Raw genomic sequence first — 13392 nt, 5'->3', positions numbered from 1 at the left:
CATGGAAGTTTGCATTGATTGGTTCTTACAGACCTGTGGGAGGCACCTCGCCTGTATACATCTGTAGTGGGCACGCCTTGTATAGAGTTATGTTTTCTTTAACTTTATTAAAACCTTTTTATTATTTGTTCTATTGCTGTGGGAATGGGACCTGTGTACCAGTCGCGATAAACCTTTGTAAAGAAATGAAACATGAACATTTTCTGTCGTTATTTACATGTGATATGACCTTTCTTACACATAATCATCCGTGTGCTGTAGAATGTTCTGTGTTGAGGATGTAACAGGAAAAGGAGGGGAAGAGGGTCAGACACTTGTCTGCAGATCCACCATTTGTATGGAGATGTGGTGGTCAAGACCAAGGGTAGCTCTCCGGGAGCCTACTGTATTCCAGGAAATGTTCTGGTTCTCGAAAGGGGTTGCGGGTCGTTAGTCCCCTGCCGTGAGTCCTGGAGGAAAACGTGTTAGGGCCCACATCCTGGCCCACACCCTCTCGGGCATCCATGCTGTGTTCTCGGAGGGGCCGACCTTTGGTCAGGATCAAGCAAAAGTCTTACGGTTTCCCACTTGGCCCGTGGGCTAATTTAAATAGGTTACCTGCGGGGTCAGACAAAGCAATTTATTTATTTATTTATTTATTTTTAGAGTCTTTGGAACACGGGTATCTGCAGTGGGCTGAGGGCAAGGCGGCGTGTGTGGATTCTTGTGTAGATCGTATGAGGTGTCTGAAGTAACAGCACTGGAGCATGGTGAAGGTGAAGATCAGGGCACTGCCAATGGCACATCCCCGGAACATCCAGTCCCACCAGGTGTAGGTGTACTGTGCTGACCGAGTGGATGAACTGGATAAAAGTTGTGCCGTCTTCGTGCCAGGTTGGTTTCAACCTGTGCTTGGTTTAGGTGGTATTCAGTTTGCAGGATCAGTCTTTGTGTCAGGTCCATCGCGTCAACCACAGCTTGGGTGCCTTGCTCATAGAAAGTGTCATCCCACCATGGTGAGGTCTCTGTGTCCAGTGGCATTCTTCCTAAAATGTTGACTTGGCCCATTGAAAGTCCTCTGTCACTTCCAAACAGAATGAGTGATTAGCAGAGCAGGTCAGTCCTCCGTAGGTAAAGGAATTCATTTCACTGACAACGCACCACTGTGTGTGAGACACCTGGACAACATCAGAATAACCATGCAGTGACTGAACATTAATAAGTTTGGTGTTGTTGGGAGAGAAAGGTTGCAAAGTGTTACATGTACAGATAACATAATTGTGTGTTTCATGGCAACATGTGCGACTGGTAAACAAGGTCTCAGTACCCTTTTGTGTCATGTATCCAGTGAGGTGATCCCATTTAATTACCTGATCCTTCACTACCACGCCAATCGAGCGTATGGTAGTGGAATTTGGAAAAACCTGATCTGGGTGTATCAAAGGAAAACTGACGAAAAATCCAATACATCCATTACATTCATTTCCTGTAAACATCATTATGGTGGATAGTAACTCAGAATATCTTACATTTTTCATTTTTCCTGATTCATACCACCTATGTAGATCTAAGATGTCTATGAGGTCATTCAAAACATGTCTAGGCGTTTTGTACAGGCGAAGATCTAGGATTTCTTGTCTAGCAGCAGTGAATAGATCTTGTGCATATGTCCTACAGGCTAAGTCACGTTCAATGGTACGGGTTTGATTGAATAATGTGTGGCTGATCGCAAGAAGCGCCTGCGCTTCGGATCGAACCGCTTTTATGATATTTTCATTGCTATTTGTGATATGTTGAAAACCAGTGGCCACCTGGTTTGCAAACCATGTTGAGAATTGTGATTGTTTGGTAATTTTGTAGTTGTTAGCAATGGAATTAACTGAGCGAAGAGACCTGCTATGTTTCCGAGTAGGTCTCGTTTTGAGCGTGCAGGTGAGATTTGCACGGCGAGTCTGTTTTTGTAGTCATAAATTAAATCATCGATTCGTGACTGTAGCCATGCATAGGTCTTATCATTGTAATCACAGTGATTGATATAAGCAGATAGGATGTTGGAAATATTGTATGATACATGTGTCATCACTAGATTCACATCATGAAATAATGTCTTGTTAATATTCCCTTTAATCAGTCCACCAGGAGGAATAGGATATAGTTTTGGACATTCCTTTGGTTTGCTATATCCACAAGTGGTTAAATTAAAACAATGTTTCATTATCCATGAGCAATTCTGTGTAATTATCTGGGTCATTGACACATTTTCCCATAATACATGCCTTCTCTCCGGCTAGTCCAGACAAAGGCTTCAGGTTGATTTTTATGAGGTACATATGAAGTTATATCAAATTTATATTCGGTATAACTCATATGCGTAGTGTTGATTGTTTCAGTGTGTGTACACCTATATATTGCGGGTTCTAAATTTTTGGTTAAATAACAGATTTTAGGATCTAATCCATTGTTGATTTTTTCATAGAGAGTGCGATACTCCCAATTTTTGCTCCTGGTTCTGCTTTAAGTTGATACCAGGCCGTTATGTTGTGAAAAGATGTGCGTGCCGGTGTGTCACCTGAAATGTTTACTATAGGGAGATGGTCGGAGCCTACTTTACAGCAAATTTTAGTTGCGCAATTTGGTTCCGTACTACTCCGGGAGGCCACGTGACTAGTTCTCTGGTTGAAAGTGTACTGAAAATGTGGATGACCTCTTAGTGTATTTCCATACCCATCTCCCACATTCCAGTGTGTGTGTGAGTGAAACCCTTTGACCCAGCTTGATGCAAGTGGGTCCAGAAACTTTCCTCTCGTCCGGTCTCCATGGAATTGCTGCAGTCAACCTAGGAGATGAAACAGAGAGAAACTTTAATAATTATTGATTAGCAGAACCTTTGAAGATTTTGCACTGGGACATGTGGTACCATTTCAACTTCCCCTTGACACTTATGGCCACACAGCTATTGCATAAAGCTTTTATCTCATGTGGTCCATGCCATCTGGGTGTGAATGGACCCTGTTTTATAAACACCCGAATCATGATCATGTCACCCTCGGTAAATTTGATCTCAGAAGTTGGGTTAAATTGTGCATCATTCATTAGGTCAGACTGTTGCTGTTTTAAGGTGGTTTGTGTTTGTAACACTGCCAGTCTTTGTTGTAATTGTGTTAGTACAGTCTGTTGTTTTGCAAGCACAAGGGGTCCCAGATCTGCTGGGGTGATTTCTGGGTCTATGGGTAGTTTCATGACTCTGCCTGTCATGAGTTCAAACGGGCTGATGCCTGTGGCTTTGGATGGGGTTGCTCGCAAGACTGTCAGAACTGTTGGCAGTGCATCAGTCCACCTGTTTTGATGTTGCATTATTTGTTTGGAGATGCTTTTTATCGAACGATTTGCCCGTTCCACCATACCTGAGCTTTGCGGCCTGTATGGAACGTGAAATCTTTGTTTGATATGTAGCATTTCACATATGTGTTTCATTATCTGACCTGTGAAGTGTGTTCCTTGGTCAGACTCGATCTGAGTTGGTGTTCCCCAGATTGGCAGGATTTGATTTGCCATTGCTCGTGCCACGGTGCGTGCGCTGTTGTCGCGAGTTGGAATTGCGTCTATCCATTTAGAGAATTTATCAATTATGACGAGACAATAGCGATATCCCCCCTTGGCAGTGGGTAATGGACCAATAAAATCTAGCTGTAAGAATTCCCATGGTCCTTTGGGTGGTTCTGGGCGACACAAGTTTGTACGTCCAGTTCTACCCTGGTTGATGGTGGCACATATGAGACATGTGTTGCACCATCTCTCAATGTCTGATGCCATTTTGGCCACCAGACGTTTTTCTGTATCAGCTGTTGTGTTTTGGGAGCTGATACATGCGCATAATCATGGTATAATTTAATCACTGGTTTCTGAAGGGCCTCTAGAATGATGTATTTCCCATCTCTGAGTTTATATTTTGATTTTGTTTCCAGTTTATGGCCCGTGGCAAAATACCAGGATACGTTTTAATTATTGCTCTATGTGAGATTTAGTCCCTATTCTTTTAACAGAACAAGGGTGTTTTTTAGCTTTAACGCGGCTGTTTCTATGAGTTTCTCCTCTATACTGCTTCTATAATGTCCCTGAGAATCCATGTTTCCTCTAAATTCTTATGCCCCACCGGACTTCTACGGTCTCCGGTCTAACAATGGGCATACCGGCCCGTTCTAATTTATGTGTCTATATTGGGTGTGCAAAACTTTCCCTCAACACTTCTAATAGGCAAAAAGGAACGAACTTACCATAGCAGCTGTAGGCAGGGAAGGAGAAGATCAAACCTCATATCTTCTGTGGGAATCCAAACTGAGTAGTCGCGTCGGAAAGATGTCACTCGCCTGTGCAGGTAGAGAGATCACGTCGGGGTCACCAACTTTGTAAGACGGGGAACCACCCACTGGTCCAACGACGGTTTCCAGAGGCGTGGCGAAGGATTCTCGCGCGTTCTAATCTTTCCTTTCACATTAGATAATAAGATTTGGATTAATGTATTATTTCATTTTTGTTATTGACCTTTTATCTGACTCCATTTAGATAAAACAATAAATATTTGCATAGGTTGTTATTTTACTAATAGTATAATTTTGATGGATGTTTGTCTAGTTATTCTGATTAAGCTCTGGCATTACACTCGTTCATTCGGTTCACACAGTCGCACAAGATCCTAGTATGGGCCCTATAATTAACATACTGGTCAACGGTCATAAGCGAATCAGTATTGGTCGCTGCCAGAGGTTGGACTATATGCTTAAGCGGCCGCTCTCTGCGTGCTCAACTTTAAACATACTTTATTTAGTCCCCTTAGAGGTGACACTTAATTATTACAATAATTATTTCTAACCACAGATAATGAATAGAATAATATTGAAATAATCAGAGGTTGAGGCTGACCCTATTTAGAGTGATTAGAAATGTTACTCTAAACGGAAATACATATTGTTAGCCTCCACGCTTCTAAGTACACTTAAACTAACGCCAAGTGCTAGTCGTATCTCTAAAATCCTCAGTTGATGTGTTATTCACTATCTAACTGGGATTTAGGCCGATCTAGCCTGATTTCCAGTCCTTACGGTAACTGCGGATGCAACGTTATTACTTGCAGTGTCAACATTTACCGAGCAACACAGAATAAAATTAAACATAACAATTTATTAACCAGGTAAGAAAATCACAATTCAAAGCCAATTTATAGTTCAATTAAAATAAAACATAAATACAAACCAATAGTATTTACATTTAAACAGGAAATATAAAACCTTTCATACCTGGTACGAGACTACACACAGTAATCGTGCGGGATATCTGTTTACAGATTCCTGAATTGTTGGTCAGTTCTCCTTAAATACCCAGATAGAGTAAGCATTATGTAAACATTATTTAGTCATGGAAGTTTGCATTGATTGGTTCTTACAGACCTGTGGGAGGCACCTCGCCTGTATACATCTGTAGTGGGCACGCCTTGTATAGAGTTATGTTTTCTTTAACTTTATTAAAACCTTTTTTTATTATTTGTTCTATTGCTGTGGGAATGGGACCTGTGTACCAGTCGCGATAAACCTTTGTAAAGAAATGAAACATGAACATTTTCTGTCGTTATTTACATGTGATATGACCTTTCTTACACATAATCATCCGTGTGCTGTAGAATGTTCTGTGTTGAGGATGTAACAGGAAAAGGAGGGAAGAGGGTCAGACACTTGTCTGCAGATCCACCATTTGTATGGAGATGTGGTGGTCAAGACCAAGGGTAGCTCTCCGGGGAGCCTACTGTATTCCAGGAAATGTTCTGGTTCTCGAAAGGGGGTTGCGGGTCGTTAGTCCCCTGCCGTGAGTCCTGGAGGAAAACGTGTTAGGGCCCACATCCTGGCCCACACCCCTCTCGGGCATCCATGCTGTGTTCTCGGGAGGGGGCCGACCTTTTGGTCAGGATCAAGCAAAAGTCTTACAATTTCCAATTCATATTTTCATATTATCCATCTTTTTAAAAAATCTGACTGAAAAATTTAGACAGCTAAAAAAGCTGAATATTCTAACTTACCTACAGTGGGCAAAGTTTGGGCACTCCTGGTCAAAATTTCTGTTATTGTGGACAGTTAAACAAGTGAAAGATGAAATTATCTCTAAAAGGCATACAGTTACAGATGACACATTCTCTTTATATTTTGAACAAAAACTTAAAATAAATTTTTTTTATGTGTTTGACAGGAGATATTTTTTTGGAGGGCAAAATATTTTAAGTTATTTAAAGTTTGTTTATATTTTTGCCCGCCTGGCTCTGTTTGAGTTAAAGAAGTACTTTGTTTGCTAGAACAAAGTACCACCATTTAATCGCAAGAGCAGATCTCAGTCATCGCCATTTCCCTCCTGATCACTGACCTGCTGGAAATGATTCTGATTCCATTCCTTGTAGGATTCATTTTCACTAAATCCATGTGTGATTGTTTTTAGACTTTTGTTTGGAGTCAGGCTCTGTGGACATTTGCTGCACCAGATTGTGGCAGTGGAAAGTATTTCTCAAATATATTCATCACTTGGTAAAGTTTTCTCCCCTCTGTGCTCCATTACCTCCTGCATCGTTGTGTTTGTGCTAATAATCGGATGCCAGTTTATATATATTGGGTCTATAATCATTTTTGGTGCATGTGTGTTACCTGTATTTATTTGCGTGGTCACATACTTATTAACATGGAAAGCACCTCTAGACGTCAACCAAACCACAGACAGGAAGCCAGGCATGTTAGTGCTCACTGTTGCCATGTTTGCGCTGATTATTTTATACATACCATTTTTCATGACTGTTTTTAATGGCCTTCCATTTATGTTGGACTCTTTAGCGAGCATGAGATTATTTTCTGATCCTCTCCTCTGTGTGCTCGTCTGCAGGGAGCCTATAATGAATGGACATTTGGTGACACCCAGATCTTAGTTGTTGAGGCAGAGGCGGGCCGTGCATTTTGGTACCTGGGCCTTCAGTGGGGACTTACCCGACTTAATCCACCTCTTAATACCACCATTATCACGTTGCAATTATAGAAACCATCAATACTCTACAAAAACCTAATATAACAATGCGTGGCATTACAGAGAGAAAGGCATTTTACATTTAGAATAACATTTTACTAAAGCAAGAAACCTAGTTAAGACAACTTCATACCTTTACACTACCACAGCAACTGTGCCATGCACATCATCTGGAGCAGTTCAGAATTAATATTTGTCTAATAACACGACAAAAACATAAACAATTTAAATAAAATACAACCTACTCACCAGAGATGCACACACATAATTTGCATCGCTCCTCAGAGGCTGTAATCCAGTGGTACCGCTCGTATTCACTGGTCTGGAAGTGGAGAACAAACCCTTTCCTGGGCTGAGACAAGCTAGCTAGCTTTAGCTTTGCTGGCCCTGACCGCCTGCCACTATGTTGAGGTAATACAAAAAGGGGACAGTTACGTATTTGTCTGTCTGTCTTCGATGGTGTTAGGCGAGGTACGGAGGCGGAAGCCGGAGTAACGGCAAACAAACTTTATTCAGCAAAAGGCAGAGCCAACACAAAATACCCGTGCAGATCAGGATAATCCGGCAAACGGCAGTTCAAATATAACATCCACGGTGCGTGAAGGAGGAAGCGCAGCACGGGGGGAAGCGACGGGGAAGCGTCGGAAGTCCGAGGTGCGCTGGGGAAGCCAAACGCGGCCGTGGAGTGAGCGAGGAGTCCAGGCGAAAAAGGCATGTAGCGGGAGAAGCACAAACGCGAACACATACCAGCATGAACCTGCACGACCACGCATGAACGTACATTAACGGACCCCGAGTGTGGGTGAGTGAGTGGTTTATATGGAGGCAGGGAATGAGTCGATAATGCGCTTCAGCTGTGTGTGATTTGCGCTGCACGCTTGGGAGCGCGCAGAGGCAAAGGCAGCCTCTGAAGGAGGCGTGGCAGGTGGATTCCTGACACCCCAAGGGGCGGCACTGGACGCCCCCAAACCGCCCACTGCCCGGGCAGGGGCCTGGGCACTCAGAGGAGGGCCCCTCCAGTCCTCCAGGGTCGAAGGTGACCCGGCCGGAACCGTCACGGAGCCAGGAACAGCAAGCAAGGGCCCGAGGCGAAGCGACCACACCTGCGGAGAGCCAGGACGGAACACAGCCCCATGCGGAGGCCAGGAACGGGGTGAAGTCCTCGGCGCAAACCAGAGGCGGAGAGACGTCCCCCACGGAGACCTGGAGCAGAGCGATTCCCTCAGCGAAGGTTGCAGGCGGCGCGACGACCCCCCTGGAGACCCGGAGCGTAACGACGTCCTCGGCGGAGACAGGAGGCAGAGAGACGACCCCTATGGAGACCCGGAGCGTAACGACTTCCAAGGCGGAGACAGGAGGCGGAGAGACGACCCCTATGGAGACCCGGAGCGGAACGACGTCCTGGGCGGAGACAGGAGGCGGAGAGACGACCCCTATGGAGACCCGGAGCGGAGCGACGCCCTTGGCGGAGCCAGCAGGCGGAGAGACGACCCCCCTGGAGACCTGGAGCGGAGCGACGCCCTCGGCGGAGACAGGAGGCGGCTTTAGGTCCTCGGCGGAGACCCGGAGCTGGGAGACAGCCACAGCGGAGACCCGGAAAGGGGTGACGCCTACAGTGGGGACCTGAAACAGAGCGACGCCCTCAGCAGAGACAGAAGGCGGAGAGATGACCCCCACGGAGACCAGGAGCGGCGCGACGCCCTCTGCGGAGACTGGAGGTGGAGTGCTGCCCTCAGCGGAGCCCGGGAGCGGAGCCACGCCCTCAGCAAAAAACGGCAGCTGAGTGACTTCCCCTGCGGTGGTCTGGAGCCCTGCCTAGGCATGACGTCCCTGGCAGCAACCTGGAACGGATCGGTGTTACCCAGGAAGGTCAGGAACGGGACTTCATCACCCACGGGGACCTGGAGTGGAGAGACAACCTCGGTGACTACCGGAAGCAGGGCAGAGCTTTTGACGGGGCTTACCGGCTGGAAGACCCTCTGGACGGAGCCCGGAGATGGAGCGATGTCCCTGACCGAGTACAGCGGTTGAGTCGTGACCTCGTCAGGATTCGTTGGTGCGACGTCAACCTCCAGGGAGCTTGAGGGCAGGATGTCACCGTGAGAGGGGTCCTGAGGCGAGCCGTCACCTTTTGAGAGACTGTGGGGCGAGCCGTCGCCTTCGGATGAAGCCAGGGGCAGCGGTTCGACATCCCTTTCGCAGTCCAGGAACTGAGGTGAGAGCTCTGGGGATCCCTTGGGAAGGTCTGTGACGTAGCTTCGCCTACAGAGTGCTCGTGGGGCGAGCCGTCACTTCTTGGGAGACTGTGGGGTGAGCTGTCGCCTTCGGATGTAGCCCGGGGCAGCGGCTCGATGTCCCTTTCGCAGTCTCGGGGGGAGTTGAGAGCTCTGGGGATCCCTTGGTTGAAGCGGGGCTCTGAGAGGTGGAGTCGCCTTCAGGGAGACTGGGGGCGAGCTGTAGCCTTCGGTGACGCCCGGGGGCAACGGGTCGACGTCCCTTTCGCAGTCTCGGAGGCGAGTTGTGTGCTCCGGGATCCCATTGGATGAAGAGGTGCATGGGCGTGGAACCGAGCTCTCCTTGGGACTTGGGAGCAAAGAGGAGCTCACGTCAGGAAGCGGGAGCGGAGCCAAGCTCTCATCAGGGACCTGGAGCGAAGAGGAGCTCTCCTGGAAGCCTAGGAGTGGGAAGGGAGCCGCCTGGAAGCCTAGGAGCGGAGAGGAGCTCGCCTGGAGACCCTGGGACGAAGCGAGCTCTCGGGGACTCTCTGCGGCGGAACCGAGCTCTCGGGGACTCTCTGCGGCGGAACCGAGTTCACGGGTTCGCTCGGGGACAGAGAGGAGCTCACGGGTTCGCTCGGGGACAGAGAGGAGCTCACGGGTTCGCTCGGGGACAGAGAGGAGCTCACGGGTTCGCTCGGGGACAGAGAGGAGCTCACTGGGTCGCTCGGGGATGGAACGGAGCTCTCACGGAGGTCCTGGGACGGAACGGAGCTCTCTGTAGGACCCTGGAGCAGAACAGAGCTCTCTTCGGAGACCTGGAGCGGAACGGAGATCTCTTCGGAGACCTGGAGTGGAGCTGGGCTCTCCTTGGAGACCTGGAGCGGAGCTGGGCTCTCCTTGGAGACCTGGAGCGGAGCTGGGTTCTCCTTAGAGAGATGGAGCGGAGCTGGGTTCTCCTGGGAGACCTGGAGCGAGGCGGAGATCTCCGAGAAGTCCTGGGACGCAGCCAAGCTCTCTTTGAGGTCCTGGTACGGAGCCGAGCACTCACGGAGGTCTTGGGATGGAGCCGAGCACTCACGGAGGTCTTGGGATGGAGCCGAGCACTCACGGAGGTCCTGGGGCCAAACGGAGCTCTCCTCGGGACACGGGAACGGAGTGGAGCTTTCTGTGGACACCTGGAACAAAGCTGGACCCACCCGAAGGTTCTGGAGCAGGATGGAGAGCTCCTGGAGGTCCTGGGACGAAATGGAGCCAGCCTGGATCTCCTGGAGCACGGCGGAGATCCCTTGGAGGACCTTCGGCGGAGCGGAGCCCTGGAGGGCCTGAATCAGCGTGGTGACCTCCTGGAAGCTCTGATGAGGAACGGCGTTCTCAGAAGCTGGGGAGAGGAGATGGAGATCAGCCGTGGTTATACCGAGTTCCCTGGTGAGAAGCTGGAGGAACCAGGTGCATGAGCTGATCTTGCCCTCCATCCTGCTCCACAGCTCTCTGGCAAGGAAGAGAGATTCCTTGGTCAGAAGGGACATGTGGAGGGCGATTTTCGCTTCTTCGGTGGGATAACAGGCTGCGTTCAACTCCACGTACCGATCCACGCTCCAAAAATCCCTCCATTCAGCTCTGTTGCCGGAGAAGCGAGCCGGAAGTTGCGTGACGTCATTAGGGGGGCGTGGCGCTGCCGAGCGTGCCCGAAAAGCGGCTGCGAGCTTCCGGGTTTACCCGGGGGCGTAGCTTGACTGTGGCTTGATCGCGGCTGAACGAACCCGACCTCCGAGACACGGCTCGCGCCGGGACCACGGCGTTAATCCGATCATGTCCTTTTTCCCTTGTTATTTTTCTCTTATTATTTTTTTTTTTTGTCCGTAAATTCCTTTTCAGGGGTCCGTTATTCTGTTAGGCGAGGTACGGAGGCGGAAGCCGGAGTAACGGCAAACATAAACTTTATTCAGCAAAAGGCAGAGCCAACACAAAATACCCGTGCAGATCGGGATAATCCGGCAAACGGCAGTTCAAATATAACATCCACGGTGCGTGAAGGAGGAAGCGCAGCACGGGGGGAAGCGACGGGGAAGCGTCGGAAGTCCGAGGTGCGCTGGGGAAGCCAAACATGGCCGTGGAGTGAGCGAGGAGTCCGGGCGAAGAAGGCATGTAGCGGGAGAAGCACAAACGCGAACACATACCAGCATGAACCTGCACGACCACGCATGAACGTACAATAACGGACCCCGAGTGTGGGTGAGTGAGTGGTTTATATGGAGGCAGGGAATGAGTCGATAATGCGCTTCAGCTGTGTGTGATTTGCGCTGCACGCTTGGGAGCGCGCAGAGGCAAAGGCAGCCTCTGAAGGAGGCGTGGCAGGTGGATTCCTGACAGATGGGACATATCGAAAATAATCCAACACGATCCTTAACAAGCATAAAAATTGGAAAATAAAGAGAATTAGGGTGTTTTATTTATTTTTTTTGGATGACACTGCAGCATGCCTTTTTTTTTTTTTAATAATCCTCTCACACTACAGCATCTGTTCCCCCCCAAAACTTTACAATTTCCCATGTAAAAAAAAAAAAGATTCATTAGAGTCATCTGTCTAATCTCTGGAATGATGTTGGAATGGACATGGGGAACATACCACAAGATAGGCTTAAAGCAACATTCAGTTTACTATATAGACACACAGTATATTGTCTATTGATACTTGCCTACGGCCTACAGAAGTACCTACAGAAGTACCTACTGTCACTTTTCTCTCCTCCCCTTCTCACACTGCTCCAGGCAGATACAGATTTCCTCCTTTTCTCAAATGATCAAGTTTGTATATTCTTGTTCCAGGGACACTCGAGTTCTTCACTCACCTGTAAGGTAATTCACACATTGACACACAATACACATTGACATATAGAAATATTTATTTTTTTATTATTCTGAAACGTTTCTCAGTGGTATTGTTTGCGTCTCAATACAGCACCATATCAGAACGTCTTCTGATCACAGTAGGTTTGAAGTTAGATAAAGTGTAGTAGATTTGTGTTTCCACTGTGTTGCATCACTGAGATTTATTTCGTTATTTTTGTTTTTTTCAAAAATCCAGTTATGAGCAGGTATTTTATTTAAATATTACAAATGGTCTTGGGATTAATATCACTTTTAACATACATGTTCACACTGATCAGAAAAATGTCTACCGCACAAATCTGTAGTGGGTCTACAGCACAAAGCTGCATAAAACTTTGTGCCAGAAAGTGGAAAGAGCATCATTCTGTGTCGTGAAGCTTACCATAATTGTTTAAAGTATAGATATTGCATAAATATAGTCTTAATATATAAGTACGCATATAATCATTTAAAGGGGTCCTGTAAAGTTTCCAGTGTTGAGTTCTTTTCTGGTTTTGTGCTCAGTTTGGTTTCTGTTTTTGGTCTGTGGCTTTGATAAGTAGAAAACATTCTTCATTTACAAAATGTAAAAAGTAATTGACATTCTTCATAAAGCAAACCATTTGAAGTCTCTCACCCTTTTTAGTGTATATTATATAAAATGTAAGATGCACAAGCTATTAAGGAGTTAGGACTTATTATAAATGTGAAAAAATAATCCAGCACGATCCTTACTAAACACAAAAATAGGAAAATATAGAGCAAAAGGGTGGTTTAATATTTTTCACACTGCAGCATGCATTGTTTATAATCGTCTTACACCACAGCATCTGTTCCTATAATGTTTTACAATTTTCCATGATTAAGTAAAGATTAATCAGCATCTTCTGTCCATTTATAGCTGCCTACAATACTGTACATCATGCACTTGTTTGAGAACTGCTGTTCAAAATCTGAAGACCTGAGCACAGAACAACCCGCCTGATCATTTTCCTTATCACTGGAGAGTATGCGGGTTTTCCAGCTGTGCTTTGGGCTCTGCATGTTCTCTACCTTCATCGCAAGAGCAGAGGTCGGATCTCAGTCATCGCCATCTTTCTCCTGATCACTGACCTGCTGGAGATGATTCTGATTCCATTCCTTGTAGGATTAATTTTCACAAAAGTCGTAAATCAATGTGTGATTGTTTTTAGACTTTTGTTTGGAGTCATGCTCTGTGGACATTTGCTGCACCAGACTGTGGCAGTGGAAAGTATTTCTCAAATATATTCATCAC

The 13392-nt window shown here is 46.9% G+C and overlaps 1 pseudogene; it reads right to left on the bottom strand.

The window, feature by feature from the left end:
* Positions 1-641: 641 nt before the first annotated feature.
* On the bottom strand, positions 642-2208 carry LOC124381518 (annotated as a pseudogene).
* Positions 2209-13392: the final 11184 nt, after the last annotated feature.

Source organism: Silurus meridionalis, chromosome 28, assembly GCF_014805685.1.
Source record: "Silurus meridionalis isolate SWU-2019-XX chromosome 28, ASM1480568v1, whole genome shotgun sequence".
Lineage (NCBI taxonomy): Eukaryota > Metazoa > Chordata > Actinopteri > Siluriformes > Siluridae > Silurus > Silurus meridionalis.
This window is presented reverse-complemented; position numbering and strand designations above follow the sequence as displayed.